Raw genomic sequence first — 22,801 nt, 5'->3', positions numbered from 1 at the left:
ACTAATAGACTTCAGTCTATATTCTCCTATTTAGTTATAGAAGTTATAGAAATGAGCTTTTGCTTTCCATCTATTTTATCTCTTTGTATCTCTCTACATATTGAGGCTCCAGGTTTAAAAAAAAGGACTATTTATTGAGGCATCCCAAATCTTGTGTGTGGGTTGGTTACACTAAATAAGAGAAAAACACTGTCAGGTGGAAACATAATGCATGTGGAATGATAGAAGTTTCCATTCAGCCAGAGTGGGTAATATTTTTTTCTCTTGATGCATGTGAGAAGGCCATGTACAAATGTCTTATTCCAATCAATTTTTTTCATTATTATAATAACAGAAAAATACAGAAAAATTGTTGTGAATGCTTTAAAATAAACAGAAAACTTAAAGTAAATGATAATCAAAGGAAAATGGAAAAAATGAATTTGTTTTTGAGTGTATTTATTCATTTGCCAACTGGGAAAAATATCTATAAGGTCTACATATTGACCGATAGAATTATAACAATAGTAGTTTTCTGATTTTTTTCACTTCTGAAAGATATTTATTTTTTTAGGTCTAAAAGCCAGTAAAGTTGCAGAAGTTGAAAGGAAGAGTAAAGCACTGACCACAGATTATCTAAATTTTTCTCTTCCCAAATATCTAAAGCATCCCATACACCACTGTTTTCAATGTGGCTTGTGAAACACAAAAATTCTGACTTCTCTTTACTAGTCTGAAATAAGTCCAGTAGGGATTGTACTGGAGAGGTACAAATTTTGTTTCCTTCTTGTATAATAAGAAATTCAGTTCTTTCTTTATCAAATTCCACACTTGGTTCTAGATTCTGTTTTATTTATTCCTAATAATAGTTTCATTTTCCAGTGGATCTTACCAAAAGTTAAACTACCCATATTCTTGATTTTCACATTCATTGGGGTCCTCAGGAGGACTTTGGAATGGAGTCTTTGCCTGAATTGTTAGCTGCTTCTGTGAACTGTTTATTGTTAACAGTCTGGAATCATGACCAAATATTGGGTGAAGGTCCATTTCCTTCAGGTCCTTTGCTTGAAAAAGCAATGTCTGACTTTGTTTTGGTTGAGATGCAGTGTGATCTGTATTGACATTAGAAACTTGTACAGATGTCTATAGCTTACATGGGCAGTAATCTGCCCTTAGTTCTTCTAAGTCATTTTCAGCTATTATTAATATGTTCAAAAATGTCAAGAATGCATCCCTGTTCATTTTTATGTGGAGGTAGATTTGTAAAATTTTGTTTTATATCATATTCTGCTGGATTTTTAACATGGAACATACACTGGTTCTTTTTCATCAAGTCCTCTCAATTTGCTTATTGTGAAATAAACACACACTTTTGTTCAGGTTCCCTTGTTTCTTCGTACAGGAAACTCTGCTCAATTACTTGTATATTATTTCCTCTGAAGTCTTTCTGAGAAATATATTGCAATTCTAGCTTTTCTTTTGGTTCAGATTTTTTTTCAGGACAGTTGCAATAATACGAGAAAGGGATCAAATACTGTATTTTATTCTTTTTAGGCACGTCCCTTTCCTATTCCACAAAGTCAAAAATTAACTTAGATACAATATCATCAACACCTTGGTAGTGATTAATCTGTGCAGTTTCTGTGTTGCTCACTTGGAAGAGGAGCTTCAAGAGGTTCATATTTCTGCAAGCGGTATTCACAGTATCATTTTTTCTTCTCTTTCAAATGCTGTTGAATCGGGATTCCACCACATTTACTGCCATCTGTTTGGATTCTGAGCTTGCTTTTGGATGCTAAATGGCTTATCTACATCAAATGGACCGGGGTGCTTCTGATTAGAGTAATTTATAAAAGGCGTATTGGTCAGCTGAAGATAAAATGGTCTATAAAGTTGGCTTGTACCATCTTTACAAAAGGTTTTTTGAGTCCACTTGTTCTTGCTCTCTGGGTGCCCATGCCTACTCTTTTTCCCATCAATATGAAGAATTTTTACTCCCCATGACACAGCATTTGATAATATACTATTTGAAAGAATAAAATCATAGTCCTTGATACCTTTTACAACCAATGATTTTCCTCTGCTCAAACACGCTGAATCTGGAGACAATAGAACTTCCATCATGGGTAGGATGAGGTGAAGCGCTTTGTGCCGTATATGCACATTCTGGACTTGGTACAGAAGCAATTCTTCCTACGGTTTGTGCAAATTTAGCTTCCTTTTTATTTGGAATAAGATATCCAATATCTTTCCCGAGAAATTCTTCAACTTGCCCTCCCAGATATGGTGACAGAAGGTGAGTCACTGTAAAATACTTGTCCCCAAAGTGGCTTATATTTGGATTTTTCTGCTTTTTTTTTTTTTTTTTCATTTTTGACCTGGAAATGTCCTCTGCTGTAGATCCTCATGGCTCCAGAATTCATGGCAGCTGCCAAAGTACCGATACATTGGGTCCAGAGAGGGCGTCCCACGCTAAACAGCCACGAAAACACTGCTCCCCGAGGCGGATTTACGGGCATGCCGCTCTCCCCACCGACAGACTACCAGTAGTTTCCTCATTTTGATAATTCTACTATTTTATGTAAAAAAGTTCCTGTTTCTAGGAAACACATACTAGAATAATTAAGCCAAAGGGAACGCAGGTCTGCAACTTATTTTCAGAGGGTTAGAAAAAAGAAAATTTAGACGATAAATAGGTCAGATAGATAATATGATAAAGCACATATAAAATGTTGACATTTGAGGAATCTGGGTAAAATGTACGGAAATTCTTGGTGATATTTCTGCACATTTTCTGTAAATATGAAATGTTAAAAAGTTTAAAACCAGAGTCATATCAGAGAAGCTGCTGATTTTTTTTTTTTACTATTCATTCTAAAGGTTATTCTGATGCAATATTTAAATGGAGAAGGTAATTCTTATTTATTGTAGGATTTCTCATCACAATTATTTTACTCCAAGGACGGTCTGATTTAGTGTAAAAGCAAAAAACATAAAAACAAAACAAAGAAAATAAAAATAAAATAAACCTAACATAAATTTTAGTGCATTTTTTCCCTTGACTTAATAATATTCCAACTATTTTTAGACACTCTTAACTATAACAATGCCCCTATTGCTTTTCACCTGTAGATATTTTATATGTATATCCATCTATATAACGATACGAATACATCAGGGATTTAACTAGAACAGATATGATTAGATATTGCCTCTCCCATCTTATCTCTAAGTTGAATGCTACATATTTTATTTCTTCTTTATTTTCATGTGCAATAAGACATTGGTAGTTCTTCAGAAAAAGAAAAAGAATTCAATTACATAACTTGTAAGGAATTAACACTTTTAGATCTTTGTTTCAATTGCGTTCACATTTCCTGCATGTAAACTTAGTGTTAATTAAATAATTCATATATGATTTGAAATCAAATACACAACTGAAGCTTTTGTAATTATCAGAACCACCATATATCTGTCCCTGAGATTCTCTTCCCTCTATGTATCTTATCCTTCTTAAAGGCTAAAATAAGTAACTTTCTAAAGGAAAGCTCCAGTAACCATTCCCTTCTTTAATTTAGAAGTTAGGTTGGAGTTAATAATATATAAACCTTCATTATGTATTGTCTGATTTAGACTAGTTTTGTAATATAAAAGGAAACCATAGAGTAAATAATCTGACAAATTTGTGAATGACTCATCTTGCTTGAAACAAGGTGTTTGATTATTAGTATTTGATTTTGATACAGAAAGAGCTTGAGATATAGCTATAGTTATGTCTAATCATATATTCATGGTTTTATTCTAAAAGAAATTGTAAGCCCTCCTGCTGAAATCTGACAGAAATAAGCCATTATAAGGTTCAGATGTAAAATGTAGATATTGTATCTGTATAAGACTCCTCAATGTGGTGTTCAGTCACTGGCATTAAGCAATCTGTCATTTTCCTCGATCATCAATATCCCATCTGCAGCTGACAGTTGCTGTCAGAGAAGGCTAGAAACAGGTGCTTCTTCCTAATTATGAGGAATATGAATAGAGAGATGTAAGCTGAATAATTCTTGGGCTGGTAAAAATCTGACTGCTATGGTAGAATGCAAGAGCCAAGTAAATTTTGGTGGAATACTTTTTAAAAAGGCTCACCCACACCTGAAGAATCTGCTGTCTATGCTCCACATAGGGGTGTATTTGGGTATTCTTCTAAATGTTAGCTAGATGTAACCAGGCTATAAAAGCCTTTATTTAAGAAGTTTAGTAAAACTAGAAATGTATGGTCTCCTAGAAAAGATTTTGGGATGTCTGGGTGGCTCAATCGGTCAAGCATCTGCCTTCAGCTCAGGTCATGATCCCAGGGTCCTGGGATCTAGTCCCCAGTCGGGCTCCCTGCTCAGCGGGAAGTCTGCTTCTCCCTCTGCCTGCCATTAGTGCTGCTTGAACTCTTTCTCTGATAAATAAATAAATAAATAAATAAATAAATAAAATCTTAAAAAAAAAGAAAAGAAAATTTCAATAAGGTTTCTTCTGGATTATTCATTTGTTTCATTTAAAAATAAAGGATTGAACACACTTTATTTCAACAAGGTGATGACCACTTATGGATTTCATTGTCTACAACTAAAAAAAAGAATTTTAGCAAACATTTCCTTCTTATTCTATGATTTGCTTATTCAGTATCTCTTTTAAAATATAAATGGACTTTCTACAAAGTGTGTTTAACTCTTACGTATTACTAGTGGGAATGCAAAATGGGACTGGTACCACCAGTGAAAGAGAATTTGTCATATTTAAAAATTATATATATATTATACTATATACACATGATATTGTGTGTGTGTGTGTGTGTGTGTATATATTTGTAAAATTTACCCATTTGGCCCAGCATTCCCACTTCTAAGAAATTATACCAAAGACAAACTGCCAAAAATATGAATAAATAAATGTATGCATAAGACTATTCTTTTTTTTTTTTTAAGATTTTATTTATTTATTTGACAGAGAGAGAAACAGCCAGCGAGAGAGGGAACACAAGCAGGGGGAGTGGGAGAGGAAGAAGCAGGCTCATAGCGGAAGAGCCTGATGTGGGACTCGATCCCAGAACGCCGGGACCATGCCCTGAGCCGAAGGCAGACGCTTAACCGCTGTGCCACCCAGGCGCCCCAATGCATAAGACTATTCTTAAACACTACTTTTAAATGATAAACATCAAAAATAATTCAAATGTCCATCAATAGAATACTGGTTTAATGAATTATGATATAGCCATATAATGTAGTACACCATGCTATAAAAAGTGTAAAAATATCTCTGTGGACTATTATGGCAATTTCCCCATGATGTATTATTAGATTAAAAAAAATCAGATTAAAGATATCCATAATTTGAATATTAGTATTTTGAGTATCTAAGAAAGGAGAAATTTAAACATAAATATGTATTCACACACACATATATATGTATATTTTTTTCAAGTTTATTTTAGATGACTTTATTAACAATTGACTATATTTAGTTTCCCTTCAAAGTAACTAAGATAGTTTGGAAGGACATACACTTTTGTGCAGAAAAACTGGTGACTCTGATTGACTGAGCAGGATATCAAGCTCTCTTGCGAATTATCTTTTTAAAAAATATTTTTAGTTAGTTTATTTGGATATAGTTGACACAAAACATTACATTCGTTTCAGGTATAAAACATAGTGATTCAACAAGTTTATTTATTTGAAAGAGAGAGAGCATGAGCAGGGCGATGGGCAGAGGGAGAAGCAGATTCCCTGCTGAGCAGAGAGCTGATCTGGGGCTCCATCCCACCACTTTGGGATCACGACCTGAGCTGAACGCAGATGAAGTCAACTGACAGCCACAGAGACATCCCTCAACAAGTTTATACATTATGCTATGTTCTACACAAGTGTAGTTACCATCTGTCTTCTTACATTGCTATTACAATGTTATTGACTATAGGCTATGTCTTTTATTCCCATGGCTTATTCATTCTGTAATGAGAAGTCTGTATATACCTCTCCCCCTTCATACATTTTCCCCGGCCTCTAACGCCTTATCCTCTGGCAACCATCATTTTGTTCTCTGCATTTATAGGGTTGATTCTTTTTATTTATTCATTTTTTTTAGATTTCACATCTGAGTGAAATCATATGGTATTTGTCTTTCTCAGTGTGACTTATTTCACTTAGCATAATAACCTCTAGGTCTATCTATGTTGTCTCATAAGGCATGATCTCTTTTTATGGCTGCACAATATTCCACTGCATATATATATATATATATATATATATATATATATATATATATAGTTTCCATATCTTGGCTATTGTAAATAATTCTGCAGTAAACATAAGAATTCATATATCTTTTCAATTAATATCATTTTCTTTGGGTAAATATTCACTTATATTTTGAAAAAATGGCTACTTTTACCTCCTATGATAGAATAACTGTACTAGAATTTCCCTGCAATTATAAATGAATTGACAAAATACACAAAACATCTATTTTTAGACCTTAAAAAATGATAAGCATAGGACTATTTCTCAGAGAAGGGAAATTCATGAGGTGAGACCCATATATTCTTTGGATCTCTGCACAGATAAAAGTTCCTGGAGTTGAAACAATGTATAAACATGGAGCACAAGAAGAATGTGATATTCCAACTGTACCAAGGAGACAGAAATCATTAGTAGGGGTTCTGAATTACCTGGATCTCGTAGGGCAGTTTATTAGAGAAGGACCAGAGCCGGGGGAGGGAAAGATGGAAATCTCCATGAGCATTCCTCAAGGACCTTTGGCTGAGTCATTTGGTCATACAAGTGCAGCTGCTTGGATTGAGAGTGGAATGAAAATGCTAGAGGCTGTGCACACTGGGAAACATTGGAGTTTCAGACCAGTCAGAGTGGGAAGATCTTACTACATACATGAAGTATTCAAATAAGACAGTAGAATGACCACATTTAAGAATAAGAAACTGTACTAAAATAACAGCTATTGAAGGTCTTAAGAAATTCTAAAACCAAGCCTCAACAAGATCATTTTAAACTTCGAGGAATCTTCATACTGTTTTCCAGAGTGGCTGCACCAGTTTGCATTCCCACCAACAGTGCACAAGGATTCCCCCTTCACCATATCCTCACCAACATCTGTTGTTTCCTGTAACAGTTAAAAATAGAACTACGCTATGACCCAGAAATTACTCTACTAGATATCGACCCAAAGGTTACAAAAATACAAATTCAAAGGGATAAATACACCCTGATGTTTATAGCAGCATTATCAACAATAGCCAAACTATGGAAAGAACCTGAATGTCCATCAACTGATAAATGGATAAAGAAGATGTGATATATATACACAAGGGAATATTACTCAGCCATCAAAAAAATGAAATCTTGCCATTTGCAATGACATGGATAGAGCCAGAGAGTATTATGCTGAGTGAAATAAGTCAGTTAGAGAAGGACAAATACCTGACCGATTTCACTCATATGTGGAATTTAAGAAACAAAACAGTTGAAGATAAGGGGAGAAAAAGAGAGAGGCAAACCACAAAACAGACTCTTAACTATAGGGAACTAACTGAGGGTGGATGGGGAGATGGGTGAAATGGGTGATAGGTATTAGAGAGGGCACTTTTGCTGAGTGTTATATGTATGTGATGAGTCGCTAAATTCTATACCTGAAACCAATATTACACTATATGTTAACTAACTGGAATTTGAATAAAAACTTGAAAAAGAAATAAACTGTGTGTAAACCAAGGTTTTGGGGGAAATATTCATATACACATATCTGACAAATAATCAGTATCTAAAATAAAAATGTTCAAAAATATTTAGAAAAAAATCAATTAAAATAGTAAAAAAAAAAAAAAATCCCAATCAAAATGTGTAAAGATGTGAAGAGAAACGTCACAGAAGGTATATGAGCAACCAAAGTACTCTTGGAAAGATGCTCACCTTCCTTAGAGACCAAATAAATGAAAAGCAAACCCCCAATTTAATATCACATCACTTTCACTAGAATGGCTAACAATAAAAGTCTGGATAATGAAAAGCATTTTGAGGACTTTGAACTACTGACCTTATTAAATTTTTGATTGGAGTGTAAATAGTACCTTGGAAAGAAATTTGGTAGTTTTTCAGTAATCATAAGCATACACTATCTTAGGAACTAGCAACTTAGGAATTCTGCTTCTTGAATGGATCTAAAAGCAATGAAAACATGTGTTCTGAAAAAGATTTGGAGCAGATTGTTCATAGCATTTTGATCAGAATTACTCCTAACTGAAAACCACCTGTTGGTCAATATGTGTTATGGATTGAATTGTGTCTCCCAAATTTTGTTGAATCCCAGCCCTCAATGTAACTGCATTTGGAGATAGAACCAATAAGGAGATAATTAAGGAAATGAGGTACTTATGTGAGTGGGGCCCTTTTCCAATATGATTGATGTCCATATAAGAATAGACACTAGAGATCTCACTCTCTGCTTTGTGAGTAAACAATAAGAAGGCAACAATCCGCATGCTAGAAAGAAAGTCTACCAAGAACTGACTATGCTAGCACTCTGATTTTGGACTCTCAGACTGCAGAATTCTGAGAAAGTAACTTTCTATGTAAGCCGCCCAGGTTATGGTGTTTTGTTAAAACATCCTGAGCTAATACAAGATGTAAGAAGAAAAATTAACTGTTATAAATGGACTAATTTTTTAAAATCTGTCTATTGGTAATGCATACGTCAATATAGACTGTCCCTGACATTATGTTGAGTAAGTAAACCAGACATAAAAGAGCATGTACAGCATAATTTCATTTATATAAATTTCTACAGGGACAGAGGCCAGACTGGTGATTGAGAAGGATGAGGATGGGTGATTGACAATAAAGGGGAAATTTCTGGGATAGTGAAATCCCTATCTTCCATTGGAGGACTGGTTACATGGATAATCTTTTTAGCAATACTGGACTTTTATGAAGCTACATAATTTTCATGGGTCAAAGAGAGACAATCCTAAATTTTAGAGCTGGAGAGAACTATAGACATAATCTGGCCAGCTTCTTTATTTTAATGAAGCAAAAGCAATTATTTTCCATTATTGTTTTACTGGCTGAAGCAGGAAAATAATCAAATTTTCTCGATTGCATGGTAGTATTGTTTCTTCTTTATTTATTTTTTGTTTTTACTTTGTTGTCTTTGACAAGACAGTGCATTTTACATATTTTAATAGTTATCTGCAACATCATAAAGAGAATAGGAAAAATTCTCGTTACTAAAAAATTCTGAAAATAAGAAAATAGAGTCATTTACTGTTGGCAGCATGGCACTGTCATTCAGAGTATGTTCTATTATTTACTGTCCATATGAGTTTGAACAGGATGTGTTATTTCTCAGTGACTCGTTTCTTTTATTTACTTTTTAAATCATTGTCATCTGCAAAATGAGGAGAAAAGCAGTATCACCTTAAAGGGTTCATTTTGACCTGAAATGAGATAATACATTTAAATCATATCAAATGATACTTGACATATTATAAGCACTCAATAAATAATAATTAAATAATGAATATTTGTGTAATATGAATTCCTGTGCCAATTACAATTTTTGTAATTCTCTGAATCATATAAAGATGATTAAGCATGGGTACCTGGGTGGCGCAGCCTTTGGTTCAGGTAATAATCTCAGGGTCCTGGGATTGCGCCCTGTATCACGCTCCCTGCACAGCAGGGAGTCTGCCTCTCCCTCTCCTTCTGCCTCTCCCCCCAGCTCGTTCTCTCTCTTTCAAACAAACAAATAAATAAATCTTTTAAAAAAATGATAAAGCTTCCTTCCATTCAAGTCAAAATAAAAAAAAACTAGTTCAGAATTATGGAAAGAGTATTTCCTTTGGAGAAAAAAGCAGTTTGTCAAATTATCTAGAGTATTTCAATTATTAAATGAGAAAATAATTTGAAATGCCTAACATATTAGTAAACCCATAAATAGGTTTCTTCTCATTCCTTTATTTTTTTTTTCAAAAAAATGAAACAAATGAAAGGCACTGTTTATATAATAACATAAATATGACAGCAGCAATACAAGTGACCAAAAAAAAAAAAAAAAAAAAAGAAGGCAAGCTGCTGGAAGAAACACACTGGAACTAGCTCTAAAAGAAATCCTCTCAGCTGCATATTAAAAGACTACAAGGTGAAGGGACCCCACCTCATTCTGCCTCCCTTTCTTCATTCAATTGTTTATGGCTAGTAAGGGGAATAATCTATATCTGTAATTGTCTAACAAAAATGTGCTCAATAGATTAGGGATGTAAAACCAGAAAAAAAGGGAGAAAACTGAGGTGTAAAAAAATTGATATAAATTGGGCGCCTGGGTGGCTCAGTTGAATAAGCGTTCTGCCTTTGGCTCAGGTCATGTTCCCAGGGTCCTGGGATGGAGTCCTGCATTTGCAGGGGGCTTGCTTCTCCCTCTGCTTCTGCTTCTCTCTCTTTCTGTCTCTTATGAATAGATAAATAAAATATTTTAAAAATGGATATAAATTATTAAAAATGCTAATTTTGGTATAATATGAAAACTTTAATTTCAAAGTGATCTCAGTATTTGCTTAGATCCATTAAACATAATGGATATTTATTGAGTGTCTCTCAACGACACTGGAAAGTAAGCATTTATAGATGAAGATATTGAAATTCAGAAAAGCTTAACAAATTGCTCTAAATTACACACTTGGTATTTACAAATCAGGGCTAGAATTCAAATTGACTGACATAAAAAATAGTAATGGATAACAACATAGTCATTAAAATTCAGATGCACAAACAATCATTACATCATTGTTAAATCTGTAGAGATGTAAAATCAATGAAATACACATATACCTCCTAACCAGAATCAGTTTCACTTACTATAACAGTTTGAAGCTTATCTTACTGACTAGTCAGTATTGATGCCCTTTTGTAATTTACCTTGATAATAGTTGTTATTTTGTGTAATTATTGCTGAGGTCTGCAGTTAATTGTTTTTTTGTTTAAAACTACAACCCAGTAAGCATTTCTAAACAGCTTTACAGTTAGGTAATGGCTTAACTGTTTTGAAGAAAGAGAACTTCTTTCACCATTGATAAAGTTTGCAAGTAAATCAAACAATGATATATTGTTTGATCACTTGAAAAATAGCTTGCATCAGGTGGAATATTTACTGACAAATTTTCATTTGAGTGAGAAGTCACTTCTAATGACAGGAGACAAGGCCATTTTTATTTATTGCAGGTGGTGGTGAGGGAATAGCGGCAAATTTGTAATTTATATCTCAAGAGTGTTCTTCTATACATTTTATATTTCCCCATCTTGATTCTATTGGTTGTGCCTGAGCTCTGGCAGGCAAGGAATCTATGTTCACTTGTGGAGAATGGAGTATGGAGCAGCAGATATGGAGGCATGCTAGGGAGGCCTGTGACAGACTTGGTCAAAGATGCTCTGCAGTGAGCTTGGAGAGAGAACATTAGATTGGAGCTGGAGCCACATGAATACGCTTAAAACCACACTGGAGTATTAGGGATACGAAGGTACAAGAGTGTCTCTAAGGCTTTTCTGTTTTCCCTTTCCTTTCCCTTCCCTTCCCTTCCCTTTCCTTCCCTCCTCTCCTCCCCTTTCCTCTTTCTTTCTTTCTTTCTTTCTTTCTTTCTTTCTTTCTTTCTTTCTTTCTTTCTTTCTTCTTTCTTTCGCACTAGATTGTGTTGCTATTAACTTAGAAGAGAAAGACTAATTGTGGGAGAAAATGCAGCATTCGGTTTTAGATTTATAAAGTAAGAATGGTCTATTATTTGACTGTCTGGGTGTTGTTTTCTCAACACCCAAATCCCTTGCTTTCATAATCACCCTAAACTGTTGGTCAGGTCCCTTCTTCCCTGACAACAGCTCATATTGTTCTGAGAAGCTCTTACTTCTGGCTCTAAGATGTAGCCCAGACCCACGCTAGTCAGAAACTCCCATTTCTCATGCCCCTTTACTCTTTCAGTGTTGGATATGACCAATTTTTAACCATTGAGCCTAGAGAAAACTTTGTTTTAAAAGGTGTTATTTATGTATTTGAGAGAGAGAGAAAGAGAGGGAGAGGGAAAGAGTGTGCGTGTGTGTACAAGTAGGGGGAGGAGCAGAGGGAGAGAATCTCTAAGCAGACTCCCCACTGAATGCGGAGCCCCACATGGGGCTCCATCTCATGACCCATGAGATCATGACCTGAGCCGAAACCAAGAGTCTGGTGCTTAGCTGATAGATCCCACCCAGGCACCCCAGTGGAGAAAACTTTTAATGAGGGTTTATGGGGGAATGAAACTTCCTTGCCTGTCTGAAAAAGGTTCCAAGAACAACTTTACATCTCTCTGGATGAAGAAAAGTGTTACAAGATCTACTCATGTTATTTAGTTAAATTCTGTCAGAGGAGAACACAGTTTACACTAAATCTTTACTATCACAAGACATATTACCAAAGACTAAGGAGCAGTCCTAATGCCTCCCATGTAAACTACCTGAAAATAGTCCTTACCAGCAAGTGAGTGTCTACTGAAGACATCTTCCTCTCAGGAATACAAGGCTCTCATTTGTCCAAGAAGCATGACTGCTGGCAGACTGGGAGCCTGTCCAAGAGACATTGAAATAGGACAAGATAAAGTCATGTTGCAAAGGCCTTAGCACTTTTCCACTGCTGTGAGAGAGAATAAATGCAAATTTTTCTCCCCAAAGACAAAGTAGAAAGCCAAGGTAATTGCTAGCATTCATCTTGTGACCGTAAGGGGAAACCAGTCTTAAGAAAAGCTGGGTGAGAGACAGAAAGAAATTAGGTCTCTGTGTTACTGTTGAACTGCTGAATCAAACCAACCCTGAAGCTGTTCCTAACTCTGATGTGTAGTCCTTTATTGCCTAAGCCATCTGGAGTTGATGTTTCCGCAATGCATAAGAAAATAAAGCCTAACCAAAGCAATATACAAAAGAAGATATCATTCAGACCACTGGAGATGTATCTGTGAAGCCTAGAACCACTCAGGGGAGAAGTCCAAGATGTTATAGTTACTCATTGTGAACTAACTACAGTATTAAAGGCATGGACTTGAAAGAATACCAAGAGATGTATGTAGACATGGAGGAGCAGAATGCTTTTCTCTAATCAGTATGTGAGAGTCATTTTGCTGCTTTGAAAGGCTGTGCAATCCCCAAACCCACTGGCAAGTTAGCAGGCAGAACAATTAGTTTGGGATTAGAAGTCTTTATAGAAATGTGGCTAAAAATTAGTCATGTAGACATTCTTAATTCTCCTTTTTTATTGGAAAATTTAGTATGCTGGCATTTATCTTGCCTGAGGTGGTTATTATTATGGTTGTAGATATATTTGTATGCTTACTATTATTACACCATAGTTCAACCAGAAGTTGAATAAATACTTTATATTTTATATAATCTGAATGAAACCCACTATTTCCTATACCTTATACCCTTTCCTCTATCACAATTTCACTCATGATTAAAAGTTTTAATTGCTTAAATTAGAAAACATAATACTTCTCACATTATTTTAGCCACCAAGTTCTCTCCACTTAGCTTCCTGGATTTCCAAGGAGATTCATTTCCTCACCTCCATTTCCCTAATCACTCTCCATCTTCCTAACAGGTGCTATTCTTGATGCTTTCATTTCCCATCTAACTTTTTGGATGATTACCAGAATTATTGTTCCAATTCACGTGATTCCCCTACCTTAAAATATTAAAGTCCTTTTATCACTTGCACTATAAAATTTAAATTTCTTAGCATTTAATGAAAAGATCATGAACTCACCCCAACTTAATGTGGCTTAGGGAGGTGACAAAATCATATTTCAGGCATAGGAATACCTTCTGGGTGACAAATGCAAGAATATTTTCAAAGAATGTATATCTGAAATGGTGATAGCACTCATTGCCAGCCCTTTCCCCAACATTTTCTTGATGACTAATCTTATACAATTACCTTGCAAGACCCTCTCCAGGTGTGCTGTCCTCTGTGCAGGGTTGTCTCACCTTGCTCCCCACAAGCAGGAGAGAGAAAGTATTTTCTAGAGAAACAAAAGCTGAAGGAGTTCATCACTGTGAGACCTACCTTAACAGAAATGTTAAAGGGAGTTCTTTAAGCTGAAACAAAAGAACATAAATTAGTAATAGGAAAACATAAAAGTATAAAAATCACTGGTAAAAGTAAATATATAGTTAAATTCAGTATACTCTAATGTTGTAATGGTGGTGGATAAATCACTCATAACTCTAGTATGAATGTTAAAAGACAAAAGTATTAAAAACAACTAGCACTACAATAATTTGTTAAAGGATACCAATGTGGAAAGATGGAAATTGTGACTTTAAATTCATAAAATATGTGTAGGAGAAGGTAAAAATGTATAGCTTTTGTATGTGTTTGAATCTAACTTGTTATATCTTAAAATAGACTGTTGTAAATAAAAGATGTTTTATATAAGCCTCATGGTAACAACAAAACATATAGTCTATAGAAAAAAAAATAAAGAGAAATGAATCAAAGCATTCACTGCACAAAAATGAAATCACAAGGGAAGAGGACAAGAGAAGTACAAGAGAACAAAGAGATTACAAATAAAAAGACAAAATGGCAATAGTAATTCAGACCTATAAAAAATGATCTTAAATGCAAATAGACTAAATTCTCTCAATATGCTGCCTAAATGAGATTCACCTCAACTTTAAGGACAAACAGACTGAATGATGTAATGGAAAAAGATACCCTATGCATGTGGAAACTGAAAGAAAACGGGTAGCTATACTTATTTCAGACAAAATAGACTTTAGGCAAAGACAGCAATGAGAGACAAAGAAGTTCATTATATAATGGTAAAAGACTCAATTCGTCAAGAGGATATAACATTAGTAAATATTTATACAAACAACATGGGATCAACTAAATATATACAGTAAATATTAATAGATCTGAAGATAGAGAATGACTGTAATACAATAATAGTAGAGAACTCCAATACCTTACTTCAACAACAGATAGATAATCTAATCAGAAAATCAGTAAGGAAACATTGGACTTAAACTATACATTAGATCAGATGGACCAAATAGACATTTATAAAATATTCCATCCAAGAGAAAAGAATATACTTTTTTCTTAAGCATAAATGGAACATTCTCCAGGATAGATCATGTTAGGCCACAAAAAAAGTCTAAGAAATATAGGTAGATTGAAATCATATCAAGCATCTTTTCCAATCATAATGGTATAAAACTAGAATAAATTGTAAGAAGAAAACTGAAAATTCACAATTATGTGGATATTAAAAACATGCTCTTAAAAACAAAACAAAATAAAACATGCTCTTGGACAGTCAATGAGTCAAAGAAAAATAAAAAAAAATAAAAAAGTATATTAAGACAAATAAATATGAAAATACAAAATACCAATACTTATGTAGCAAACTGAGATCTAATAGGGAAGTTTACAATCATAAACACTGATATTGAGGAAAAAGATCTCTAGTAACAACCTATTTCTCAAGAAGCTAGAAAAGAAGAAAAACTAAGCCCAAAGTTAGTAGAATGAAGGAAATAACAAAGATCAGAGCAGAAGCAAATGAAGTAGAGATCAGAAAAACAATAAAAACAATCAGTGAAACTAAGAGCTGTTTTTTTTTTAAATAAACAAAATAGACAAACCTTTAGCTAGACTTAGGAAGACAAAAAAGGAGACTCGAGTGAATGAAATCATACATGAAAGAGGAGCTAAAGAAGCTGATATCACACAAATGGAAAGATAATAAGAGACTTTTATCAACAACTATGTATTAACAAAATGTACAGCCTAGAAGAGATGGATAAATTCCTAGAGAAATAAAATGAAATAGAAAATCTGAACAGACTGATTAGTAGTAAGAAAATTGAGTCAATAATTAAAAACCTCCCAACAAACAAATTCAGGACCAGATGGCTTCAACTGGCAAATTCTAGCAATCATTTAAAGAAGACATAATCCCAATCCTTCTCAAACTCTCCCAAAAAAATAAGAGTTGAGAATACTTCCCAACAATTTTTGAGGCCAAGTATGCATTCCTAAATACTTAGGAATACATTTAACCAAAGAAGTAAAAAAAATGTACACTGGGAACTACAGATATTGATGAAAGAAGTTGAAGACACAAATAAATGGAAATACAGTCCACTCTCATGGATTAGAAGAATTAATATTGTTAAAATGTCCATATTACCTAAAGTGATACACAGACTCTGTGCAATCTCCATGAAAATTACAATGGCGTATTTGACAGAAATTTTTTAAAAATTCTAAAATTTGTTTGGAACCATAGAAAACCCAAACAGCCAAACAATGGTAAGAAAAAACAAAGTTGGAAGCATCACACTCTGATTTTAAGATGTATTACAAAGCTATAGTCATCAAAATAGTATGGTATTGCATAAAAACAAGCACAGAAATTAATGGAACAAGGGCGTCTGCCTTCTGCTCAGAGCGTGATCCCGGTGTTCTGGAATCTAGCCCCACATCAGGCTCCTCCGCTGGAAGCCTGCTTCTTCTTCTCCCACTCCCCCTGCCTGTGTTCCCTTTCTCGCTGGCTCTCTCTCTCTCTGTCAAATAAATAAATAAATAAATAAATCTTTAAAAAAAAAAAGAAAGAAAGAAATTAATGGAAGAGAAAAGACAGCACAGACATAAGCCCACAAAAATGTGATTAATTAATTTATGGCAAGGGAGTCAAGAATATACAATGGGAAAATGATAGTTTCTCTAATAAATTGTGCTGGGAAAACTGGATAGCCATGCGCAAATAAGTGAAAGGGGATATTTATCTTATATTTTACATAAAAATCAACTCAAAGCTTCTGGAATAAAACCTAGGGAGAAAGTTCCCTTGACATTGGTCTTGAAAATGATTTTTTTTCTTTTTCTTTTCTCTCTTTCTTTTTTTTTTTTTTGATTTAACACCAAAAGCAGAGGCAGAAAAAGCAAAAATAAAGAAGTGGGACTACGTTAAACTAAAAAGTTGCACAGCAAAAGAAACCATCAACAAACTGAAAAGGCAACCTATGGAACAGGAGAAAATATTTACAAATCATATATCTTATAAGGAGTTAGTAGGGAAATATATAAGATCTTATACAACTCTATAGCAAAAAAAAAAAAACACTCATTAAAAATGGACAAAGAAATTGAATAGACATTTTTCTAAAGAACACATACAAATGGCCAACAGGTATAAGAAAAGGTGTACAACATCACTAATCATCAGGGAAATGCAAATCAAAACCACTGAGGTATCTATTACCTTACACCTATCAGAATAGCTATCTTCAAAAAGATGAAAGATAGCAAGTATTGGTGAAGATGTGGAGAAAAGGAAACACTTGTGCACTGTTGGTGGAAATGAAAGTTGTTACAGCTACAAAACTGTATGAAGGTTTCCCCAAAATCAAAAATAAAATTACTATATGATCCAGCGATCCCACTTCTGTATAGATATCCAAAGGTAATGAAAACAGGGTATCAAAAAGACATCTACATGTCCATGTTCATTGCATGGCTATTATCCATAATACCGAACATATGGAAATGATCTAACTCCAACAATAGATGAATGGTTTATATATATATGTAAAAATGGTAGAGAGAGAGCCAGAGAGAGCAAGAGGGAGAGAGAGCCAGAGAGAGCAAGAGGGAGAGAGAGCCAGAGAGAGTGAGAGAGTGAGAGCAAGAGAGAAATATTATTCATCCAGGAGAAGGAAGGAAATTTTGCCATTTGCAACAACAAGGTTGTATTTTTATTACACTAAACTAAGTGAAATAAGTCAGAGAGAAAGACAAATACTGTACGAGCTAAATTATATGTGGATTCTAAAAATCAAGTCGTAGATAAAGAAACTATAATGGAGGTTTTCAGGGGCTGGGACTTGGGGGAAATTGGGAGTTATTTAAGGGGAACAAACTTCCTGTTACAAGATGAATAAATTCTGGGGTTTTAATGTACAGAATAGTGATTTTAGTTAATGGTACCCTATTATATACTTGAAAGTTGCTCAAAGAGTAAGTCTTAAATGTTCTTACAACAAAAAAGAAATGGTCATTATGTGACACGATGATGGTGTTGGCGAACACTAAATATGTATAAAATGAACAGGTTTTACACCTTAAACTTTCCCAATATTATATGTCATATATATATCATTGAAGCTGGGAAAAAGAGTAATAAATTACAAAGATAAATCCTTATTTGCTTACAAAAATAAAATCATCAATTAATTATTAATTTTAAAATGTTCATTTTGCTGGAATTAGAGAACATCAAATTAAAACAATAAACTTTTTTTTAAAGGAATACAATTATAAGAGCTATGTAGGAAAGTGAAGATTGTTATAGACATTCCATGTGCTTATTCATTCAATGTCTTTCCCATTAGACTGTAAGTCTGTGAAAACAGAGGTCATATCTATTTTATTAATTTCTGAATCTTGAGAATTTTGCGAATAGTAAGGCTTTGATTAATAATAATTAAAACAAATCAATTGATGAATAAGTGTTGACATGTCTCTACTAAATTAATAGATGCTACTCAGAATTCTTTCAGCTTCACAGAAATTATCTGAAGATTCTCATTCATTCAACAATCCTTTACAAGCATCCTTTTTAAATTGAGATATACTTGACAAGTAACATTGTGTAAGTTTAAGGTGTACACAAGTTGATTTGAAATACTTGGAATATTTCAATATGATTATCAACATAATGTTAGCTAAGACAACTATCATGTCACATAATTACTATTCTTATTGTGGTGAGAACTTTTAAGATTTACTGTACCTTTCAAAAATACAAAAAAAAAAGTATTGTTAACTATAATCACAATGCTGTGCATTCAATCCTCAGAGCTTATTCACCTTCTAAGAGCAAGTTTGTATCTTTGGCCAACATCTCCCCAATTTCCCTACCCCCCAGGCTCTGGTAATTACCATTCTACTCTGTTTCAATCAGATTGGCTTTGCAGATTCCACATGTAAGTGAGACAATACAGTATTTGTGTTTCTCTAACACATTTAGCATAATAACATCAAAGTCCATCCTAGTTATTGCTAATGACATGACTTCCTTTTTTTCTCGTGGCTGAATAATATTCCAGTGCATGTGTGTGTATGTGTGTGTATACCACAAACATTCTTTTTTTTTTTTTTCTGCTGAAGGACAGGCGAGACTTCATTAGATTTAACAGTGTGTGGAGAAGGTCAAAGACTATAAAAGGTAAATAGTATATTCCAGGGATAACGAAGACAATGATTTGGTTGAAATGGCAGAGTGATTCTATGAAGTCATATCAGATAAGGTTGATAAGGATAATTGAACACATATAATAATGGACCTCAAACTTTAGTCTCATAATTTTGAGAACATTTTGAAAATGAGGGAGAATCACAGAAAATGTTATGGAGGGGAAAAGAACCTTAGCCACCCAATTCAGCAAATGAAAATAACTGTTTCTACCATGTGATAATTTCTGTTTTAAGTGCGGAGTAAATACAAGGATGAGCAAGAAACAGTTTCTAAGTGAGTGTTAAGACAAATTTCAGCTCCAGGAGTCTACAATAAAATTGCTCTTATTGGACAATTATTCTGTATGCAAATGTTGGTTAGATGAAACATGAAAAGAAGGGAAATAGAAATGACAACAATAAATGCACACAAATGAGACCTATGGAATGGTTGGCAGTAAAACTGAAGGTACATGATGGAAAAAAGTGATTCAAAGAAGGCATTTTAACTTTCCACACAATCACTTATAGTTTATGGTCTGAGCATTAATTTCTTCTCATGTACATTTCTTTATTTTCCTCACTAGATTACCAGACTACCTGAAGGTTGGACATCATATATTAAAACTTGCCTCCCTTGCAGTGTTTACCACAGTATCTTATGAATAGTAAGTATTGAAAAGCGCTGCTTAATTCATATAAAGAATATTTTAGCAACTTGAATGGATTAGGTTGGGAAAATTGTAGACTCTGACAGAAAAAGTATTGTGATAAGAAATATTTAGAGAATTATTTAATTGGTGAGATCACAGAAAGTTTTCATTTATTGAAAAGGGAAATATAGAGAAAAGATTATATAAACTTTTTATGTTTAATATATAATTTTGATACATAAAAATCTGATTACATAACTAATAGAATAATTAACTTCTTCTTGATTATTGGCAATTTTATTTGATGAGATGTTTGAAAAAAGGGCAAATCTCTTCCATATAACATCTTGAAAATTATTAGTTTAATGCTATATGACAGTAACAATTCATTTAATACCTTTCAAAATATACACAAATTGAAACAAAATTAACACCTAAGGCAATTTCTCATTAATCAAGCTAGGACAGAGACATACATAACATTTCAGTAGTATACATACATAAGTCAAACTCCTTTGGGGCTTTAGGTCTTCAGATATTTTCTTTCTTTTTTGGAGGTTGACTTGCCCCTCGGGCTTACAACAGCAGTTCTAGCCTCCTGAAGTCAGTGCCTCTATCACACACACTTTGAATTTGTAGATAGAAAATGTAGTGCAAAGGGGTTAAAGAGAAGAGCTGCCAAGGACCGAGTATGAGATTTACATACAAACAGACACGTAGGGAATGAGAACTAAGACATACATTTTTGATCTTCATACGATTAAATGAGTATTTACAAAATCTCCTACATCATTTCGTTCATAGGTAAAACCTCCAATTAATCATGCACGATAGACACACACTGTGCAGATAAAAATGTGCATTGCTCTATCTTCAGTTCTTGAAAGACAGCTTTTATACCTTTCTAATAAATGGCTTTGTTGAGAGTAAGAATAAAGAGAGGCAGTAGATGGGAAATCTAATGGAAAATAAACCTGTTGAAGCGATTTCTCCCATCCTCAACTAGAGCTATGTTTCTTTTCAAACAGATTGTATAAAGGAATAGAATTCATTCTAGAGTGAATGCGCAAAAATAAAAACAAATAAATTTGGCTTTACAGAGTGGCTGATAGCCTTGAGGATAAAATAAGCCTTCAGCTGCCAAGACATTCAACTGATTTCCAAATTTGACCAAGGGTATCAGAACAAACTTCTTGTCTTACATTGAAGTCATAGGATCTTAAATGTATGCAGGACAGACAAAATTATGGATTTCAAACTTCCAAAAGTGTATAGTGAACAGTTCTATTTGTGTTTATCTCTCTCAAGAATATAAGGAAATTAATTGTTCTTGACAGGATTTAAGTGTCCAAAGATAAGCTGGTAAAATTAATCCTCTGCTTCTATATATGAACCGTTTGTTAAAATTAAAGAGGTTACTTTTATCATGAAGACCAAAATTTTAATTATTTTCCTCTTTACACTTCCATATTATCCTTAAGTTCTCATCTATTGTTGTAATTAATAGATGGTCATTAAAACAAGGCTCCAGAATCAGACACAACTAGATTTAAATATTTACTCTGTAATGTACAAACTCAAGACTGATGAGCTTCAAGAAGACACTTAACTTTTTTGTCTTTTAATTTCCTTATATTTAAAATGTAATAATAAGAAAAACACTAATAATTTTGTGGAGAGTATTAAATAAATAATAAACTGATACCCACAAAATGTAATATGGTTATTATTATACAATGGAAGATCACACATTTTTTTAACACAATGAAGTCACTATAGAAATGTATAATACATCACGTATCTTTTTTAAACTGGAAAGAATTGAGGTCAGTTGCATTTATAAGATGATTTAAACAAGCCTTGAAGGTTACAAGCTGCCACAGTTATTTTCTTACAAAGAAGAAAATGTGCTGGATGTGTGTGGCATTTCATTACTTACTCTTTAATATTATGCCTTCATATAAATAAATTATCATTGGAACTTGAGTGTAAATTTGTTTTATCATGTCTCCTTTTTTGGTCGTTGTTGTTGTGTCATGTGTTTGAAGTGGTTTGTGTGATAAGGCACTGATAAAGGAGGTAGAAAGCAAAGGAAAGAAGGTGGAAATGAATTAAACAGAAATTCTCAGACCCTCCTCGTGAGTCCTCCTAAAAGCATCCTGAGGTCCAAGAGAACTTCTGGGGGCTTTGGGAGTATAGCCAAATGCAGCTGGCCACAAGTGTGAGTGTCTATTGAGAACCCCTCCAATGTGTCTAAAGTTAGGCAGACTTCCCATTTACCCTTTTGACCCTTGCTTATTTAATAAAAGTAACTTTTAATTATATGGCAATACATATTCTGCAGCCTGTTTTCAAGAGTCAGAAACCACCATTCACACTTTAGAAGCTACTCAAAATACTGTACAAGACTGACTTTTCCAACCCAAACTTGCAAAGTGACAGCAACATCACAGCAGCATCCTATGTGCAGAAATTCTGGTGTGATGAGAAAGCCCAAGATGGCCAGTCCACATATCCCAGGCCAGGATGATTTCAGTATGGTCAAATTATTTCAGTCCATCAGTTTCCATGAGGCTGTCCTAAAATATAGTCCGAATGTGGCAGTGTTTCTAATGTTACCTCCACGAAGTCCAGCTCTGAGGAGCATCAGTGGTCGGAGAGGGAGAGGTTCACATACTATACAGATTTCCTAAAGTTCTCTTTAGGATTATCTCACTTTGTTGCCAGCCTTGTGCTGCTGGTCAGTCTGTGTATGAAAACATAAATTATTATAATTGCCACATTTTTTTTCTTTTTGGGAAAAAAAACATACATAAGATTTTATTAGATATTTGAATTTGTTGTTTAAAGTAGTCTAT

General features: G+C 34.0%; 1 pseudogene; it reads right to left on the bottom strand.

Annotated features, from left to right (window-relative positions):
- Window positions 1–541: 541 nt before the first annotated feature.
- LOC113268141 (protein DBF4 homolog A-like) lies at window positions 542–2,402 on the bottom strand (annotated as a pseudogene).
- Between the last annotated feature and the right edge of the window lie 20,399 nt (window positions 2,403–22,801).

Source organism: Ursus arctos, unplaced genomic scaffold, assembly GCF_023065955.2.
Source record: "Ursus arctos isolate Adak ecotype North America unplaced genomic scaffold, UrsArc2.0 scaffold_6, whole genome shotgun sequence".
Classification (NCBI taxonomy): domain Eukaryota; kingdom Metazoa; phylum Chordata; class Mammalia; order Carnivora; family Ursidae; genus Ursus; species Ursus arctos.
Note: the sequence above shows the minus strand (reverse complement) of the source record. Positions and strands in the feature narration are given on the sequence as shown.